Source organism: Fistularia commersonii, chromosome 13, assembly GCF_037954325.1.
Source record: "Fistularia commersonii isolate RoL2024-O1a breed Wild chromosome 13, RoL_Fcom_v1.0, whole genome shotgun sequence".
In the NCBI taxonomy this organism is placed as follows: Eukaryota; Metazoa; Chordata; class Actinopteri; order Syngnathiformes; family Fistulariidae; genus Fistularia; species Fistularia commersonii.
This window is the reverse complement of record NC_141296.1, coordinates 14,575,154-14,593,644: the sequence shown is the minus strand read 5'-3', so window position 1 is coordinate 14,593,644 and position 18,491 is coordinate 14,575,154. Positions and strand designations below refer to the sequence as shown.

The following is an 18,491-nucleotide window of genomic DNA, read 5'->3' as shown; positions in this document are numbered from 1 at the left end:
AATATCAGGAAGTTACTTTTTGAGGACAAAGGGAACAAGTCACACTAAATCTGAGGCCCACTGATAAAGGCATTCAGGGGAAAATCAAACACAGATTAATTTCTGTTAGAGTTTGGTGAAAAAAAAACCTGTTTACTGCATTGGCGGGTGTTTTTTTTTTTTTTTTAATAACAAAGTTTTTATGTATCAGGTCAGTGCTTGATCTTTAGACTTTCTGAGGTCCTGCTGATCATAAGCAGCCTGTAGAAATCCATTGAACCTGCATCAAACAAAAGCACTGTAGGTTGAAGTAGGTTGTGTGTGTGAGAGCTGTGATTGATATAAATCATGGGTATGACAACATTTCCAAAATGGTGGGAAAGTGTGGAATTTTTTTTTTTCTCTCGTTTTGTTTTAATATTTTGGGAGATGCTTTAAAGATGGTTAAGTTGTCTGGCTGGTGGTCAGATTCATAAAAACGTAGTGATTCCCAGACGTGTCAAACAAACTGCCAGCCACGATTTCTACTTTTTCATAAACCCTTACCGGCTCTCGTCTCCAGTCGAGAATTAACACACGCACGCACACACACACACACACAATTGCTGTTTAACCTGAGTCATCGCTGCCGATGTAAAGAGAATACATATGTTGGACACCGCAAAGTAATTCTGGCAGGAAATATCCTCTCAAGGGCTATCGATATGCGGAGGCGCTGGTACCTGCAGGGTTTTGCCTCGTGACACAAGGCCATTTATAATTTTTATTGGCTTCCTCGATTCATCAGTTCACAAATGAGGGGTTTCTTTCCAATAAGCAATTCACATTCCACCTTGGAAAATATTTCTGTTTCGTGTGTAATTACCATATGTATTGTGTTTTTTTTGAAATGAGGATTCGACCAAAAGATCATCTTTTGACAAGTTACAATCCCTCTAATTGGCAGTGGAGGGAGGATCACTGCACAGTAATTTTACAGCTAAATGCTATCAGGACCCTGTGGTGTGATTTCTCGCCAATAATCAGTCAAATTTGACCTCGATGTTTTTTGAGAGATGAAACGTTCCTAGCGTTGTTGCGATGATGTGATAAACAGCTAGAATCTGCAAGTTTGTTAAGACGATCCGTTCCCTTTTTTAAACACTCCATCAGTGGGCGATCTGCGGGAATATCTTCTTCTCCTACAACTCCAAAAGTAACATGTCAGTACATTTCATGCAATCTCGGGAGCAAAACTTTTTTTTGAAGGTTCATTATTTAAGGTTGTGACAGGAAAACCCAGACAGGGTGGTTTTCATTGCAGAAAATAAAATGTCACTATTTTCAGTCATTCATTATGCATACTGCTAAGACAATCATCAAGTCATATATGGAGATATAAGATAAGATAAGATAAGATAAGATAGGATAAGATAAGATAAGATAAGATAAGATAAGATAAGATAAGATAAGATAAGATAAGATAAGATAAGATAAGATAAGATAAGATAAGATAAGATAAGATAAGATGAGATAAAATAAACTTCATTGATCCACATAGGGGAAATTCCTTTGTCACAGCACCCCAATAGTTATAATGTCATGAAAAAGGAAATAGATATGAATATAAATATGAAAATATGAATATAAGGCAGAAGATTAAAAAAAAACAATCCACGAATAATTTAACAGCAGACAACAACAACATCAGGGATGACGATGGGCAGCATCAAGGAACAGTGACAGTGAAAATTACACAATCAGAACTAAACAACAATATAAATACCAAAATAAATAGCAATGAATAAGATAAATAAACAAAAAATGGCCAGATGTGTGTGGGCCGGGACAAACAAGGAAAAGAGAGACAGCAGAGTTAGGACCTGACGTGAACGGGTTAGGGTAGAGAGATTATTACTCTCATTCATTCTCATTCTCAAAGTATTAAGTTTTCAATTTTTTGCACTATTCTCGTTACAATAACACAAGTTTATGTATTTGCACATGGAACCAAAAAAAAAAAAAATACAAACAATTTTAAAGTAGCAGAAATTCCACACCTGAATACAAATATTATACCCTAAAATTGCCATTTTAGTGTGTTATTTTATTTATATAGCACCGTATCACAACCCAGTTGTCTCACGACACATCACTTGTAGAGCAGGTCTGGATTTCACAAAGCGATTGACAGAAACTCAGCATTCTCCCCCTTGAGCAACGATTGCAAACACTGGCGAAGAAATACTGCTGGGTTAAAACCTACGACAGATTTGAGCTGAATGTGGGCGACAATCTGCGTTCACCAGTTTGGATAGAAAAACAGTGAGAGAGAGAGAGAGAGAGGACAGATGGAGTTCTCAAAAAAGAAAAACTTATTGTTAAACAGAGAGGTTGTTCGCCCCCTGGATTGAGACTGGAAGATGTTTATACGTCATAAATGACTAGATATTTAAAATCTCATTCTATGTTCATGATATTTTCTTTGGAGAGATTCTCAGTGTGCTTCCATTGCGGGGTGGGCCATAACTCCTGCAGCTGCAGGCTTTCAGCTGTTCCTTTCCAGCCCCTTCATATAGAACCTGTTGTCCTCCGACGGAGCTCCTGCAGCTGAGAACATCCACGTGGCTCCAACATTCAGACGCGTGATGGTTTTTCTATGAATTTTATCAGGCTAGACTTTTTAAAAGCAACTCCCTGACAGACCTTTGGCAGAACTTCCACTTCATGTGAATGATAAACTCACATTTTTAATTTATTTTTTCACAATGAGATAAGCAGGTAACCGGTGTAAAACTGCCAAAAAATAATCCTCCTTGTCAGACATTTATTTTCGCTCACCGTCCCGGAGCGGGACACAATGAATGGGATGAGTTTTAAGAGTCATATGGCGCTTTTCATTCCCGTGTATTGCATTTTAATACACGGGGAGGGGAGATGATGTTCATATTATTCAAAGTTTTATCTGGCCATTTAGGGAACGTGTTTGATAAATGTGGCAGAGCATCAGCCCTGGTTTCATGCCCGAACGCAACTCTCCGACTCATAATAAATATTTCCAAACCGCGATGCTGCTGAAATGTCGGCTTGTAAATATAAACAAGGAGGCACCTTTAAGAGACCGGCGGAGGCTCTCGAGTTTTCCCTTATAATCAGCGCTAATGTGGAACACTCGGTTTGGATCGTGTTCACGCAAATATCTGTTGGCTTCTCTTTGATGGCACGATCGACTTTTGTGGGAAACAAGGTTTGGGATATCTTTCAGGCAAAAAAAAAAAAAAAAAAACACCCGCAAAAAACCCAGAGCTTATCAAAAATATCCTAAAACGGAGGGGGTGACGCTCTCCGTCCTGCCGACACTTAGCGTTGCCAGAGGAGATTATCGGGATGAAACGCAGCTGCTGCCTTTGCAGCGGTGAGAAGTTTGCTGGATGAACATGAACTAGCTTGTGTGAGGTCCTTCGGGGCGACCGGCCACGCGAGGCCCACATCTTTCTCGGCCTGCATCGAACGTGGATCGCCGTGCAGTTGATTACGGCAGGTAAGAGCAATCGGGCGCACGGATGACGGGAACGCTTAACCTCCGACCTCGTTGGGGGATTTACATCCGCTGCTGAAAAATCAGCGGCTTTACCCAGCTTGCTGTGTGGGCGCTGAATCGCTGCTGCAGAATGAGGGAGAGAGCCAGAGAGAAAGACGGGCTGCGGTCGCGACCGAATCCGTCCCACATGGGGGAAGAATCGGAGCTGTCGGGACGAGCTGGGTGTTTGCGTGGGCGTGGTCGACGCCGGAGAGGCTCGGTCATGTTTCGTGGACGAGGCCGCGCGTCTGAGGGTTTGGAATTCTTACCCCCGAGGAAAGACAATGAATATTATTCGACATGGCATTCAAACTTTTCCTCCTCAAAATGCGGGACGTTTGATCTGGCTTTTATTCTAAACTGCAGATGAATTAAATAAAAAATTGAAAAATTGAAAAATATACTTAAAATGCTGAAAAAGTATGTTAAAAATAATTATACCTTTTTCATATTCTGCTCATAGTTTTATATAGTATTTTTTTGTCCCTTTTTCTGCTGCTTTCTACCAAAATCTGCACCACTTTCCAATAATCTAATTTTCAAGATATCCTTAAAAGCCTGTATTTTTGCTTTCTCCTCCTTCAACTCCACTGTGGCCCCTTTGTGTTCAATGGACCCCGTGTACCAGAGTAAAATCCAACATGGTACAGTTTACTGATGCTATCTTTATATTTCTTGTGTAAATTTCAGGCTCAGCTTAAATGTTCCAGAGGACTAACTTGCTGCTATTACACAGTCCAGCACAGCCGGCCCAGGAAATAGGTTTAGGCCTTTGGCGTGTCTGGAGTTACCGCACGAGACAGATTTGGTGACGAACGTCCAATAATAACCCTTTAACTCTTTCCCCACCTCTGACCCGATTGTCTGGCAATCCAGGTTGCTATTGTGTGGGGAAATTGTTTTTCTTAAATTGCACTTCATTAATCCCTTATGGGAAATGCCTATCTGCATTTAACCCATCATGAGCAGTTGGCAGCAACCTAGCGGCGCAGTGAGATTACTTTTCAGCGTCTTGCTCGACACGCTGGACGGGAATCGAACCGGGAACATTCGGTTTCGAGGACGATGGCTCTAAACCCCCGCGCCCCCCAAAATGCTGGCATAAACACCTAAAAACAACAAGTGTGGGAGCAAAGCGGGTTTGTAGCAGCCGAGACGCAGGTTGTTTTCATTATTCATTCATTCATTTTCTATTAAGTTTACCCGGACATTTATGGCTGCTGAAGGGCTGCGGGGTGTAAACTCGTCAATCAAACGGCCACATATTGGGACATAGAAACATTCATTCTCTCATTCACAGTTTTGGATGTTTAAGTGTCTTCAAAAACCTGTTGTTGGACTGTGGGAGGGAGATGTTGAACCTGGAGAGAATCGAGCAGAGAACCTGGCTGGAAATGAACTGGTAACCGTCTTGCTGTGGGGACTTCTGACCTCTGACCCACTGTGTTGCTTGTTGAAATATTATGTAATAAATATAAGCAAAACAAAATGAAAAAGTGGATATTCAGATCCAGAAAACCGTAGTCATCAATGACTTGAGCTTTCTCTGTCATGATGTTCAAGTGCTTATTAAACAATAACAGATGAAGTGAGAGAGAATTTTTTTTTTTTTTTTAAGACCAGAAACTCTTAAATGTGAAGAGATTTTAAAATAAAAACCCTGGTTGGGAAGGAATTTTATCTGTGTTGAAAACATCAACGAAGTAATTTGTTGTATGGATTTCTTTTTTCTGGTGTTGTATATGTTGTGGCAAAATTTCTGCGGTTTCATGATTAATTTATCGCTTTCTATCGCTTCCTTTTACACAGGGGACCGACTGATTGGCCCTGAAGCTGGCCAGCTGTCATGGCGACCGCAGCGTTGGACATCTCCCACCGAAATGATGAAGAGGAGACACAGAGGATGCAAAAAGCGGTGAGGGAAATCAGCCGCTTCCAGACAAGAGGCTGATGGAGCAGAGGAGATTTAAAGCGTATCTCCCCTTCCACCATTACGGGCAATATGAGATGGCTGGACGACGGATGAGTTAGCGAGCCTTCACGTGGCCGGAGCAGATGGGAACCGACCGAAAACCAAACATCGAAGCCGCACCAAGACGGCAGCGGGGTTCTTGCTTTTATCAACAACAGATGGCGCCACCCTCTGCCTTTTTTCGCATCGATGGCTGCCGGCTAACGATATTGTTCTGCCAGAAAGCCAAATATTGATCGATGTAGCATCGGGTCTGATTCTGCCATCTGCACGGTTATGACAAGACGTCTTCGACGGGTTCCAGGAAATTGATAATTTTTTTGCCGTCGGAGCTCGTAGGCAGAGGCCGCTGTATAAAATGGTTTATTTTTTTTTCCCAATCGCTTTGTCTTAAGGGATTACGCAAGTGTTTCACACTGTCATCATTGAAGGATTTGACAAATATACTTCTTGCATCATAAAATTGGTTATATGTCGTTAAATAATCGGATTCAGGTAAAACAAGTCATCATTTGATTTGAGGCTTCGACTTTGCAAACCGAGACGTAGTTTAAAGTTTTCCGACAAAGCGGGGCGATTCACCGCAGAGTTGTTGCCGAGGGGAAGTTCCCAAGCTTAAAAACTAATGTTCACTCTAAACAGCCCACCCTTCCCACCCGCCGCCCCCTTTTTATTTCTTTTTACAAATAATTACAGAATCTAGCTGTATCTCTCCGTGCCGAGGATTAGCCGGGAACAAAAACAAACCAAAGTGCTTTAATAAAATGTAAACCAAGAGGGCAGATAAAAGTATGTAGAATAAACTCACCAGAATGATTTGTCCCTCTGCATTTACTGGCCTTTTAGACGACAGGAAGTCCTCTTGCGTCTATTACACTGTAATTCAGGCCCGTATTCTTTTTTATGTTGCAGCTGGAATATTTCTGTTTTGTTTCTCTCCTTATCACCGTGCATGGAAAACAATCTGTGTGTGTTTGAAGGAATGTTGCGTGTGGTCATATAGGTGATCGGGTCGGAGAGCTGGCTTGGGTAGAAATGGTTTGTAATGAGAGTCCGGTGAGCCGTATAGCATTATTGTTGTGAATGACACAGTAATTACCTCATTCACACATGGACACCATAACATGTTGAAAAAGGCCAGCGACTAAAGAGTACGAGTGCAAGTAGTGCAAATATGACTCATTGAGTCTGAATCCACGGCCACTAAAGAACACAATACAGTGTGTGTGTGTCTTTGTGTGTGTGTGTGTGTGTGTGTGTGTGTGTGTGCAGCTGCATTTAAAATGCTCCAGATATGTTACAATTTAAGAAAGATCTGGATCGCTATCAAGTCGAGCTGGTCGTGAATGAGGCAAAGGGACCACAAGAGACAATTACTGTACGCATACTGTCATCCAAGGGGTCAAAGGTCACTTTCCAGATTCCGGCACCGCCGCTCATCGGACTACTTAAACTTCTGGAGACTCTTTTGGATGATGTCGGCTGTTTCTGGACAACCGGTGATGGAAACTGACCAGCGGCGAGCAGCTACTCCGGCGCAGTAACAGCTATTAAAAGTGATCGACGACCCGGTGGGTGGAAGGATGACGGAACGTTCGGGGGAGTTGAGAGTCGCCGTCACAGCCCCGGTCCTTTGTCTGGTAATATTATGGGAGGTACAAATTCTCGTCAAAAGGCTCTTCTGGACTCATCTGCGTGAAATCAAAATCTTTCTGATTCGGTTTACTCTCGTAAAGTCGCGGTGCACCGTGCGTGGCACACTTTCTTGTCAGCCACCAAATACTCAAAAGTTACAGTAAGTTAAGAAATATAAATCTCAGGTCAAGGGTGGTTTGGGTAAATAAGTTCAAGCCAGGGTAATACAGATCCCATGCCGTGGACGCTGGCTTGCACAACAAGTTACGTGATCGCTTTCGGTAAGAATTAATACGAAGTGTGTCATGAGAGTGGGCTGCCTCGCTTGCTTCAGTTCAGACCGAGCCAACGTGTGAATCTGGACCGTGTTTTTGACCGCTGTGGGGGGAAGAAAAAGCAATCGGACCCGATACTTCCTGAACGGTCTAGAGTCCTTTTCAAAATAAACGGTGCTTTTTTTGTTTCAGGTTTTGTTTCAGGCAAGACCTAAATTGAATTAAATCAGACACTCACCAAGCTCAACGACACGTTCCCGCTAGTTTTCTAATCAGTTTTTCACTCAAATGTGTACATTAATTTTCCTCATAGATTTTATTTTAAAGACTTATCAGATTCTAAAACTGCAAACGCTTTCCACAAATACATGGAAGGCAATTGGCTGAAGTCAGTCTGTGAGACATGATTATTCGTACCGTTTCTTACCCTACCGGATTGGTTCCTGGATCCAGTCAGCCAAACCGCGGGAACATAATTTTAATCGAAACCTTAGGAAGTCACAGATGCTGCAACATCTACGCTTTTCTCACTGCTGTTGCACCGAAAAAATGCCAAGTGCAGCTGCCAGTGATGACCCTCAGGATTCTGATTGGCCAAAACAATCATCATGCCTTCAAGACACCTTGTTTCTACTCGCAGGATGAAACGTTTTGCTAATCTGCAAAAAGAAAGATCGAATTACCTATAAGTTCATCAGGTTTAACATAAAAGACTGTTGTGTTTTATTTTTTTGTCCCTGGAAATATTTCAAGCCAATGAGCAAACTGCTCCGGGCCGCCATCAGCAGATATTACCTCAAAACCCACAAACTTTGAGCAAACAAGTCTCAGAGTTGTGTTTTTGATATAAACGATAACTCATCTGAGCCAGAAATCCTCCCGTTTTCCCAGGAACTTCTGGGGAACCTCCGATCATGAAGGTGAAACCACTGCTTTCCTCTAGAAAAACACGGTCCAAGTCAATCCCTACTTGTACATTAACACTTTTTAATAATAATAGGACAAACTTCACTCTTCGGTTACATCCTGTCAGGCAAAAAAACATTGGTACCTTCCACCTTTCGAGCAAGATGCCGAAAACATGTTGAAATAAGGTCCCCGTCCAATGATGGATCGCTCACTGAGATTGGAGCAGTGACAAAGTGTCTATTTGATTTGGCCGTTCCTCCGCTCCCCGTCCGTCCCTCCAAGTTTTAAAACACATTGTCCGGTCTTTTTTTGTTTTCAACTCGTCAAGTCGGTTCAGCTCTCATTCATTTTTTTGTTTTCAGAACCTGGCGTCCTCTCTCTGACCCGGGCGAAGCGGGGAAATTTGCAGCGGAGGTCATTTGCCACTTGACGACTGGTGCCGTTTTCCTCGTCGGTCAGCGGATTCTTCTGGGAAAGCAAATGACTAATTGCCACATCAAAATATGTCCCAAATGTATAACGATAAAATAGCCAACATCTCCGCGGTGGCAGATTTGTTCAGTAGGATAAGCTGACTGATCATTTTCATGTGTCTTTCTATTGCCTCTTAATTATTCAAATTCGACTTGTGATGTCAGTTGACAATAAGAAATTTAATTCTACTGCTACAGAAGTTATGCTATGCTAGTTGACCATAAGATAATACCAGTGAGAACGGCATGGCGTTGCAGTGGTTTGCGCTTCTGCCTCACAGAACCCCTGGCTCGATTCAGACAGGGACATTTCTTATGGAGCTTGCATGTTCTCCACGTGTCTAAATGAGGTTTCCTTCGGGTTCTCGAAAAACATCGAGAGATCCCAGATCACCCAGATGTGCACGTGAGAGAGTGAATGGCCGTCTATATATGACCTTTTGGTTGACGGACGATTCAGGGTGAATCCTGCCTGTCGCACAACGACACCTGGGATTGGCCCAGGACCCCCAGAGTAAAGGATAACTGGCATCATTTGTATTTATTGTGAATGAATTACTGAACAAATGGATGAATGAATCAATGAATGTTTTACTGCAATCCGCAGACCTGCCAAAAAAAAAATGACTTGGGAGACCGAAACAATCGCTTCGGATTGGGAAATGATGATTTGTGTTGGAATAGCATACGTCAATGCTTTTCTAGCATTTCCCAGAAGCGGCAGTGACTCGTGGCCATAAAAAGATTATAAATCAGCAAAAAAAAAAACAGGATCCTTGAATGACATTCTGGCACTGCTGTCTGTTGGTCTGAAAGAACCTGCTGCTTGAGGGTTATTAATAAAACAAATTTATTATGTTGCAACTTCCATAATAGCATAAGTCACAGCACAAATGGCATGTGACTCAGGTCTCAGTGCCCACTGAGTGGATCTCGGCGCTCCGAACTCCGACTGCTTGGCTCCCTGAGGTGGGCGACGGGGAACTGGGAAGCGGCCAGCATGCAGCGGAAAAGAACTGGTGCTCCAGACATGACTTTTGACCAGGTCAAACCGTCCACGGTGTGGTGGACCTCCTGGCGGTCGGTGTCGTACATGTCACGGTGATTTTACCGCGGCTAAATGTACCGAGGAGTCCCGGTCAGACGGCGAAGCTGTGACCAACCGCTCCTCCACCTCCTTGATGTTCACTGGACGCCAGCTACCCGCCGCACACGAGTCTCATTTAGATTCCATGACTGAGGACGAAGCCGCCGCCGCAGCTTCAGTTGGCCATTCAGTGTCAACAACGTGGAAGAAGAAGAAACTTTTACCTTCTCTTCGGTTTTTTACCCTCTCTTCTTATGGCTGTTTTGGGGTCAGGGTTGCACAGAGGAACTATGGCAAAAACATGACTTAACACTGCTGTCAACTTCATAACCTGTCATAAATCACAAACCTCCATGTGTTTCAGAAAACTCTGCCTAAAAGGGGTACTGTGGTGGACGATGGCCCTCTTCCATTGAATACATGTAAAGGACCAAAAACACACCTGAGATCAATTTTCAGAAGAAAAAAAAAAGAAAAGACAAATTTGTAACAAAGTCACTTTTTGGCCGTGAGACAAATCTGACAAGCGCAGATTTAATTGCACTCCACCCTCGGCCAGGGCACCCCCTCCCGTGCAGTCTGACTTCCAGACTTCCTCGGGGAGTACCAGATTGGCCATTATCTCAGATTGGGCAGGGTTGATTCGAGAACCGGCCAATAGCTCCTGAGCGTTGGTAGCGCCTGACGCTGCGCTTAGAGGCCGATTAAAGCGATACATTTTCCCCGGACTGCTTGTCCTGGCGATGCCAGGCCGCCCGGGTTATGCATCATTTATCCAAATTTAAATGGAGGCTGCTGTGCGTTTTAGACCATTTCTTGAAAAAAACGAGGGCTCTCTGTCTGTTATCCAGGCCGTGCCGAGCCTCGTTACTTCGCCTGCCATTGTTCCAAAACGCCGCTGCCAGAAAGCTAATTGGTCCGAAAGGCCAGGAATTCGTCTCGGTGGTTGAAATCCGCTGACTATATGGAAACCAAGACATAGTCATAGTTTGGCTCCTTACATCACAAATCGTATTCATCAATTTTCTAATATTTTTATGATTACGTTCCGTTAATGCGTTCGTTACGTTTCACACTGAGCCTTTCGCTTCCTGTTTTTTGTTCTCCCACTGCTCTCGGTTTAAAATCTGCAGTCCCGCTCATTGCTTGAACAAGTGCAATAATGCGGTGTTTCAGTGCAAACACGGCTACCACCCCAATGCGGGTCTCACATTATTATGTTTTCAATTTGGCGTCTAACTTTAGAAATGCCTGGAAACCACATCAGTGATTTTCTATCACTGATGTGAAAACTAGACCCGGATTGCCTGCAATATAATATGAAGAGGAAATTACGGGGATCGGCGCCAACGTTCTACTGAGTCCTTTTTGTTCTCCGGCAACAGGTGACAGCATCCAGTGCCCAGCTGTATAAAGGTGAACGTGCGGCGTATGCGCAAACGTGCACGGGCAGATAAAGGGGAGATTTGTCTCTGAGTCGGAGCAGCTGACCCCGATGGCGGTGGTGAGCTCTTCACTGGAGCGGCAGCTGGAGCCATGGAGTGTTCTTCCAATATCCATCCAGACCAGACAGGAAGACATTTTTCGACAGGAGTCCAGAGACGCTGTCAATTTTCAGCACTTTACGACGTTCTGTGACCCGATGGAAATTCTGGCCCGCCTGCCAGTCCATCAGGAGACTCGGTATAATTTACTGGGCGCGGGTTAATGCTTGTGTCACATCTCTTTAGATTTTAGTGTTTCAGAGGGAGGTTTCATCCAAAGGTGTCATGGAAGGTCCAAGTACCAGATATTATAACTTACTTAATTTTTGATGAAAACCAAAAGGGTTATGAAAATGATAAGGAAGAAACAAGGACAACTGTACAACTTTTCTGCCATTGCCAATTTTTATTCATTATTTCCTGTTGCGTTTGATGTTTCTCGGATAAAACGCCATTATTGTTCTTATTATTAAGTAATAACGCTGAAACAATAGCTTGTTCGACAATAGAGAAACCAATGACATCATACACAAAGATTTCATTTGTGTTTTGCTTTAGTTTCTGCCAAAATAGTCATCACAGACACAGAGGAGAAAACTAAACACGAAGGTAAAGTAATCTTTAAAAAGTCAGGTGCAGAATTCGGTTACTGGAAAGGAGGCGATTGGCCGAGACAAGCGGGTGGAGTCGACACAGAAGATGGTACAATCCAAAGATGTGAAAACATACAAGGCGGGAACAGGACCCTGGTATTCAGATGCACTCCGGTGTAAGATAAGTCGAGACAAGAAAACTAAACCTTGTACGTCAGCTCATACCTAGGAGTGGTCGGTTCTCTCTTCCATTCGGGTTGGTCATCTCTGTTGAGACCCAAAACCTAAACCCGTGGATTTGCTTTTTTCCCCGTAGCCTTATTTGATTTTATAGCCCATTGTGATTGTTAACGAATCTCACCGCTTTTAATTAAGCGCCGTCGTCAAATCTTCTCGCATTTTAAAGAAGGGTCAAGGTAATCGATGACTAATCAGCTAGTCTGATAACTCACACATTCACGGAGGTGAGTGGTTGAAAAAAAAGAAAAGCGGTGTGGTTGGTTGGCCCTCTTTGAGCGAAGTAGGATATAACTCACCCGATCCACGGAATTCAGATTGGAAAAAGGGAGACAGGAAGTGGGCGCGGTTTGTACCGGAGGACATGTTTGACGCAGCTGTTGTCTCGTTGAAGCCATTTTACTTTTTGGCAGTTAATACATTTCGGGACATATTTAAAGATGGAATTTTAACCCTTTCGTCTTTTATAGATTTTTTTTTTTCAATTTGATGAAGCCAAGCAGGAGGTGTGGCGGTGGACCCTGGTTTGTTTCCAAATAGGGGGGACCTTTCAAGAAACAAGATTTTTAATTGTCATCATCAATTGTCTTTCTGTGTGGAACTTCTTCCCATGTCTGCATTGGTTTCTCCGGTTTCCTTCCACAGTCCAAAAACATGCAGCAGGTTAATTGGGGAAAATTTTCCAGAATTAGTGAGTGAATGAACGGTTTCTGTTTGTATATGCGGCTCTGTGACTGACTGGTGACCAGTCCAGGGTGGAACCCGCCTTTTGCCGGGATGGGCTCCAGAATCCCCCACGACCCTGAGTGTGGGATAAGCGGCGGACGATGGATGGATGAAACTACGCTTTTATGGACTGTCCGAGATCCACCCCGCATAATCCATGTGTGTCTCCTTCTCCTTCCCCTCTCCTCATGCACACACACACACACACACACACACACACATATACAAAGTGCATCACTTGAGCAGCCCGCAGAGTCCAATCTCAAACCCCCAGCCTATAAATTAGCCAGACCTAAATATCATCCAGCATATTTTTGCGTAACATGAATCATAACCCTCTATCTCCGCAGCGCATATTTGACGTTTTTTCCACTCCTGAAAAACAACGAGAATATTCGGACGACACAGATATTCAAGCTCCTCTGATTTTCCGTGGTTTCCCCCGGATCATTTTCGGATTTGGGCGCACTCCTTGTAATTACTTACATCGTAGAGTTTGCCTGTTACTGCGGTTGTTTGGATTATCCCAGAGTGCGCTCCTAAGTGCACTGATATGGACCCCAGACCGATGGACCAGGAGCAGAACTTATCAAAACAAAACAGGAAATCACTGGAAACTGGGTTGCACATGTGACACGGGGGGAACCACATGCCATAAAACCGCCGCTGACATGCCAGGGAGGAAGAACCGTACAATGACCAAATCTTAGAAAATTCAAACTGGAAAAACTGAAGTCGATGATTATGAAAACTGAAAATTACAGTCCAGACAGGACTTTAACAGACGGTCCTCTTTGGAGGGGTTTTACGTCTGCGAGCGGCGGCTGTTATGACTCACTGCGGTTACAATCCGGACAGACAGGAATTCATCCAAGTGATCGATCACTGGATTATGAGAAACTTTATGTGCTAAAAGCCGACACGGATCCAGCCTTTAGCTGAAATCACTTACGTCTATTTCCAAAACGTTGGTCATCGGTAGACCTATCACCACCCGATGTCCCTCTGGGTTTTTGACCCGTTTCTCCAGCACTTTGTTTTCATCGGAGGCAGATCATCGCTCATCCACGATGCCGCGGAAGCAGCAGAACCGATCGGCCCGATGGATCGCATGCCTCGTATCCACATCTGAGGCACTAGGATATGCTATTCCTTGGAAAATGGAGTTCTCGGGTGCCTTTTTTTTTAGCTTTCATTTAGCCGCCAGAGCTAATCACACTTTCAGACAGATTCAGCAGAGTGTGCTCTGGGATTTATTTACAGTCGAGTCCACAGCCAGGACAATTATCCATGACTCGGTCATTCAAAGAACCCGGTCCGCGGTCCGCCAACAGCCAAATTCATTTCTACACCTTCTACAATCATCCCCTGATATTCGGGATGGAGGGAGAACGCGAGATCGGCGCAGCCGCCCACTCTTTGAAAAGAAATTGTAAAAGTCACATGCTAAACCCAATCCCGACATTGCTGTGGGGATTTTGCAATAAACTGCAGTCATTGCCTGATTGCTACTTGCATCTGCAGTGTGAAAAAAGTTTTTTTTGGCTGCAGCGGCAGAAAAAAGTGAAAATGACCCATTTGTAACTTTTAGGTGTATGTCTTATCCAGACAAAAAACTTGATCTTATTAGGAACACCATCTAAAGCAGAATAAATGTGCTGTATCTACGGAGGAGGATATAAATCATACTTGTGTTTGCGAACGCCACCTGCAAAATAAAATCGGTTCCCGGTCCAGCTCGGGATTGATGCTTTCAGGCTGCGGCTTCAAAATGAGCCGAAATATATACTTCGCAGACTTCCTTTACTGTATATTTACATTTATGTCCCGGACTAGAGGCTCACAGGTGTGGAGCAACTCACATGCAACTGTATATGCTCGGATATTGGAAAAACAAATTGTGAGATCGAGGTTGACGTGCAGGTAAAATGGGTCCCGGTTTCCGAGGCCAAGGACCTCTGAGTGCATAAACATAAGGCCTGGAGCCGCGTCAGGGTTCCTTGTCTCCTCATCTCGTCTCGGTTTCTGTTGCAGCGTTGGCAAGTTTGCTTCCAAAAAGCTAGACCTTGCGATTACGAGGCCAGTGGGCAATGAAAATTCAATTAAAAGGTCCCACACCTCCGGCGCTGAGCAGCAGTAGTGTGGAACGGTCCAGCTTTCCGTCGTGGGATCTTGTCTTTCAGAACCACCGCTCTGGTTACTGTTTGGACGGAGAGCAAATTCACATATAGCGGCCCTCATATCAGGTGTTTTTTTTGGGTCTTGTGACATAAACGTGCTATCTGATGCAACCGGTCCTTGTATACTCACCGATATTGATATTGAAAAAGAGGGACTTTGGGGTTTGGAGAACTGCTGGAGAAGTTGTGAGTATTTTTTTGTGTGAGGGCCTCTTTTTAAAACCTTTGCTTTGTCCATGGATTCTCTTGTTACAAGACGTTTTCTGGGAGCGCTCAGTTAAAAGACATACAATTGACATCCTGTCCAAAGCACTGGAATTACGTTACGGTTACGTAACCCAGATTGTGAAATAACACCTGCTGCTTATACATTTATCAGGAGACCGTATCAGTACGGTTTGTCCTCGCTAAATTGCTGGATTTTCATTTCTCCATTTCGTTGCACCTTTTTGAGTCTCTGAACTCGCCATTTTTATTTTTTGTTTCTCATGTGTCATTTTGGACAGTAAAAAGAAAATCTGGAAGTGGTGTACAAATGATGAACTTTATCATTAAAAAAAAAAAAAAATAGACGAATATCAAACCTTGCGGACGACGGGATACTATTGCAGGTCAGTTACTGGTTATTAGAGACCTTAGAAGACAAAAGAGCCAATATTGATCGTCGATACATAAATCATGAACAATATTTGACAATGACCACAAAGGCTGCAGGCTAGAGATGAAGCAGAGATGAATCAGAGATGGGCTAAAAGAAGGTGATAAACATCAACATGTGTGAAAGTGCATGGAAGTTATAGAGTGTGTTAGATGGATACAGGGGGTAGAATATACAAGAAATGTGAAAAAAAAATGTGAAAAGAGAAGATTTGAGAGGGGAAGCCAAAACCGTCAGCAGCGTATATCTCAGCATATGAGTACAGTTCAATCTCTATGAGGACCCATTCACTGTCAACAATTCTTTACACCCATTTATAATGGATTTTCTGCATATCTCTGCATCAGTTTTCAAAGCACATGAGTCTTTGAAAATTCCCGCTGGTGTTATAGTGTACCTTGTGTTTATTTGTATTTATTCATTTTAATTATTATTATTTTGCCATTTTAGAGGGGCACGATGGCGCTGTGGTCTCTCAACTTCGGCCTCTCAACACGAACCCGGTTTGATTTCGACGACAGGACTTTTCTGTGTGGAGTTTGCATGTTCTCCTCGTTTTTGGATGAACTTCCTCCCAAGTCTCCAGATGCAGCTCTGATCCATTTGGTGATAAGCTATCGACCGCCAGTCCAGGGTGAACCCTACCTTCAAATGACAGCTGGAATATGCTCCTGCGAAAAAGAAAATGAATATTACATGACCGGCAGTTGGGAAGGAGCCTTGTGGAACTCCATTCATTCCTTCATTCATTCCTTCATTCATTCCTTCATTCATTCCTTCATTCATTCCTTCATTCATTCCTTCATTCATTCATTATCAGGGTTGCATTACTTTTCCCAGCTGTCATATGATTACATCGCAAACATGCAACCATTCACTCCCCATCAATTCAGTCTATGTTTGATCTACAGCATGTTTAAAGAATAAATGAATAATTTAACCAGGGTTGCCCACACTTTTTCGCCTCGTGAGCTACTTTTCAAATGACCATGTGAAAATGATCTACCTCCACTAAAAATGCTGAATATATATGTATTGATATATCTACTGAGTATACTTAACACAATAAATGTTTGTGGATCTTGCATAACTGCATGCAAGATCCACAAGTGTGCCATAAGGGTTCTTTTTTGGTACTTTTTTGGTAAATACCTTATTCTGATGACTTGAATGGAGGCAGCAGCATAGTTCAAGTTAGCTGGGAGAAAAATGACCGCTGTCTTGACAGCTGGGATTTTAGTTCCTTCACCTTTCACCCTCTTGACTCACTTTTTGGAGGGAGGTCGGTGTCGTAGTTTTTATGAAGGGTCTGAAAATGCCGCTCCGCATTTCCCTTTTTGGGTATAGCGTATGGAAGTGATACGTTTTAGTCTTTTTACTTGGTCCAGCTCCCCCACTCATTTTTTATACCCATAAGTTTTGAAGACCTAAATTGGAGGCTAACTCGCTAGCTGGCCAGAACGCGCCGTTACGTGCACATGGACAGACCGAGTGCCAGTCAAGTGACGAATTTCATAGTGAGGATGATAGGCTGATGTCTACGTTTTAATGCCATGCGATCTACACACACTACCTTTGCGATCGACCCATAGGTCGCGATCGACTTATTGGGCACTCCTGAATTAAACCATTCTGAGAACCATCTGTGGAAGTTCTTAGTCATCCAAATCATAGTGAATTCTTGTTGAAATCTTCTAGCCTTGGCAACTGGACACTCATTTATAGATTGTTGAGGAAAAAATAAAAACATCATTATGAGGTAAATATCCTTGTTTTTAGAAATGCATGTAAAAAGCCCACTGGAAGTGAATTTCAAAGTTTATGCAGCTCATATAGGCAGGAAGGAAGAGCTGAGATTGGAGTGGGGCAGTTATACTGAAGACTGCTTGGACATAAAATGATCGGACATTCAGAGCCTATGAAGTATTAGATTTAGTGTGTGGCATAAGTAAACGTGCTGAAGTTGATTAATTTTTTGACAAAGTTGCTTTTTCACTATATATATATCTTTATACACCCATCCATCCGTTGTCTGCTGCTTGTCTGCCACAATCATTCACTCTCTCAATTGGTCAGTTTTGTCAATTTTTCCAATTAACCTGCTGCATGCTTTTTGACTGTCGGAGGAAACCCAAGTAGACCCGGGGAGAACAGCCAAACTCCACAAAGAAAAGATCCTTGTCGGACTCGAACCAGGGTCCTTCATGCTGTGAGGCCAAAGTGCTAACGACTGCACCCTCGTGCCACCCTTAAGATATATTTATGTACATATATATAAAAATATATTTTTCAAATCAAAATTACATCTGTAACGGACTGGAATTTGTTTTGTTTTTTTTTTCCCCTGGCAGGGATACAATTATTCAAATAAAACATGGCTGCAAATTTTCTCAAAAGTCTCTCTCTCTCGGAGGGGAACGCAGAATTGTATTTTTTTTTTTTAAACGGGATGGTCATGTAATGCTAAACAGCTCTGGTGTCTAAATTGCATTTTCTCTACCAGCTGCATTTAATCATTAAATTTTCCTTGGTATTTTAATATTATATCATCACAGCCTTGGAAACAGCAACGGGCTGAGCCCCAACAACCCCCTCCACCCCCCGTTTTCTTTCTTGACATTCCTGATCATGTTTCAAGTCAAGCACGACGCTCGGTAAGAGATGTAACATTACAATCTGCGGCCGTTTCCATGGTTGTGCCTCTTTATTAAGTCTCCGACTAAT

General features: G+C 43.1%; 1 long non-coding RNA gene across 1 annotated transcript; it reads left to right on the top strand.

Annotated features, from left to right (window-relative positions):
* The first annotated feature begins 3,373 nt into the window (after nt 1-3,373).
* On the top strand, nt 3,374-9,102 carry LOC147227966 (uncharacterized). Its single transcript, XR_015107038.1, has 3 exons — nt 3,374-3,499; nt 5,348-5,453; nt 8,692-9,102. It is a non-coding gene; the product is annotated as an uncharacterized LOC147227966 (long non-coding RNA).
* The last annotated feature ends 9,389 nt before the right edge of the window (nt 9,103-18,491 follow it).